Source organism: Sorex fumeus, unplaced genomic scaffold (genome assembly GCF_029834395.1).
Source record: "Sorex fumeus unplaced genomic scaffold, SorFum_2.1 ptg000035l, whole genome shotgun sequence".
Classification (NCBI taxonomy): domain Eukaryota; kingdom Metazoa; phylum Chordata; class Mammalia; order Eulipotyphla; family Soricidae; genus Sorex; species Sorex fumeus.
The window spans coordinates 38,380,589-38,383,256 of NW_026606092.1; the positions used below are offsets into that span (position 1 = coordinate 38,380,589).

Sequence of the window (2,668 nt, forward strand, 5' to 3'; positions counted from 1 at the left end):
TGGGTATTGGGCGAATATCCTTTCCCATTCTGTAGACTGTCTTTGTATTTTAGTCACTGTTTCTTTTGAGGTGCAGAAGCTTCTTAGTTTAAGATAGTCCCATTTGTCTATCTCTGTTTTCACTTGCTTGGCCAGTGGAGTGACATCTTTGAAGATACCGTTAGCTTCAATGTCGTGGAGGGTTTTGCCAAGCTTTTCTTCAATGTACCTTATGGATTCCGGTCTGATGTTGAGGTCTTTAATCCATTTTGATCTTACTTTTGCACATGGTGTTAGGCAGAGATCTGAACCCATTTTTTGCATGTAGCTGTTCAGTTTTGCCAGCACAATTTGTTAAAGAGGCTTTCCTTGCTCCACTTCACGTTTCTTGCTCCCTTGTCAAAGATTAGATGATCATATGTTTGGGGGGAGATGTCAGTATATTCAGCATTGTTGTATTGGTCTTCAGCTCTGCCTTTGTTCCAGTACCATGCTGTTTTAATTATTACTGCTTTGTAGTAGAGTTTGAAGTTAGGGAGGTTGATTCCCCCTTTTTTCTTTTTCCCAAGAATTGCTTTAGCTATTCATGGGGGCTTATCGTTCCATATGAGTTTCAGGAGTGTTTGCTCCAATTCTTTGAAGAATGTCATGGGTATCATTAGGGGATCACATTGAATTTGTACAATGCTTTGGGAAGTATTACCATTTTGACAATGTTATTTCACCCAATCCATGAGCAGGGAATATCTTTCCATTTCCTCATGTCCTCTTTTATTTCATGAAGTTGCCTTTTGTAGTTTTCTTTGTACAGGCCTTTCATTTCCTAAGTTAAGCTGATTCCTAGGTACTTGATTTTCTGGGGTACAATTGTGAACAGGATTGTTTTTTTCATGTAGCTTTCTTCTCTCTTACTGTTTGCGTATAGGAAAGCCATGGACTTTTAGGTATTGATTTTATAGCCTGCAACTTTACTATACAAGCCTATTGTTTTCAGGAGTTTCTTGGTAGAGTAAACCAATATTTTAAAATAGATTCATGCAAAATATTTGTGATAAAGATCACAGACTAATGAAGAAAAAGAAACACAACCTATAACAACATCTTAGTAATGTCTTATAAAAGGACTTAATGGCTACGTGGTGAGAAAAAGCAACTTTCACCAACTTTCTTCTAAAGAAACAGTTTTTGGGCATTCTTTTAGCAAATTATAACAATCAATATAAAATAATTTATTGAGGGCCTGCTATCAGAGCGGGCTTAAAGAATGGTTGGGAAAAGTGGAAATAATGGTGATGGGAAGGTGCAATGGTGGTGGAATTGGTGTTATAATATTTAATGTCTGTAATAACAAATCATCATGAACAACTTTGTAAAACATAGTGGTATATAAAGTGTTAGGGGGAAATAAATTTTTTTTTGCTTTTTGGGTCACACCCAGCGATGCACAGGGGTTATTCCTGGCTCATACACTCAGAAATTACTCCTGGCGGTGCTCGGGGGACCATATGGGATGCTGGGAATCGAACTCGGGTCGGCTGCGTGCAAGGCAAACACCCTACCCGCTGTGCTATCACTCCAGCCCCGGGAAATAAAATTTTTAAAAAATTTTAAAAAAGAAGAAAAAAACAGCCTGGAGATTTATTTGCTCATTGAACCAAGCTTGTTAATCCTTGAAGATAATTTCAGTCCAAAAAGATTTTATTCAACTTTTTCATAGACATGAGTGCAGGTGATATTCTTTGTAATGCATTCCACCACTAACTTTCCATTTTTCAATCTTTAACTGTGCTTTTCTTTCCATCCCATTTCTGGTGTTAAACCAATACGCCATCCATAAAACTGCAGACAGCCTGAGTTTTTCTGGCATCCGTTTCCTCAAACTTCTCTCCCAGATTACATGAAAACTGTGTTGTTTTCAAAAAGCTCTCAGTTTTTACAGCGAGATTATTGCCAGCTAAAATAATGACACACTCTAGCTTGGCCATTACACCATTTTTTGAAGAGCGAGTCACACTTCTAGTTCCTTCAAATATTTGTCAAAACTTTTTTCTGTCCACCAAGTGTCATCTTCCTACCAGATCCTGAATGCTGGCCATGGTGGGCATTGGTGGATGAGCAAAGGGTTCTTGGGATGACCGGGTATAGGTAGCAGAGTGAGGCCAGATGCAGTCTCTTTTCTTTTCTTTTTTAAACTTCTGGAGAGGTTCTTTAATTTTTTCTAAATTAAATTACTTTATGTTCCCCAGTTGAGTGCAATCTTTCTAGGTCTGTCCCTCTCTTCCTGAGTCATTTCGCTTAGCATGATACGTTCCATGATTACTTGTATGTAAATTTCATGACTTCATTTTTTTCTAACAGTTACATAGTATTCCATTGTGTAGATGTACCAAAGTTTCTTAACCAGTCATCTGTTCTCGGGTACTCAGGTTTTTTTCCAGATTCTGGCTATTGTAAAGAGTGCTGCAATGAACAAACAAGTGCAGATGTCACTTCGACTATACTTTTTTGCCTCTCTGGGATATATTCCCAGGAGTGGTATTGCTGGGTCAAATGGGAGCTCAATTTCTGATTTTTTGAGAATCGTCCATACTGTTTTCCAAAAGGGCTGAACCAGTCAGCATTCCCACCAGCAACAAAGGAGGATCCTTATCTCACCACATCCGTGCACCCAAGAATAGCCGAGATAAGT

The 2,668-nt window shown here is 38.5% G+C and overlaps 1 pseudogene; it reads right to left on the minus strand.

Annotated features, from left to right (window-relative positions):
* Window positions 1-1,677: 1,677 nt before the first annotated feature.
* Window positions 1,678-2,075, minus strand: LOC130026818 (fatty acid-binding protein 5-like; annotated as a pseudogene).
* Window positions 2,076-2,668: the final 593 nt, after the last annotated feature.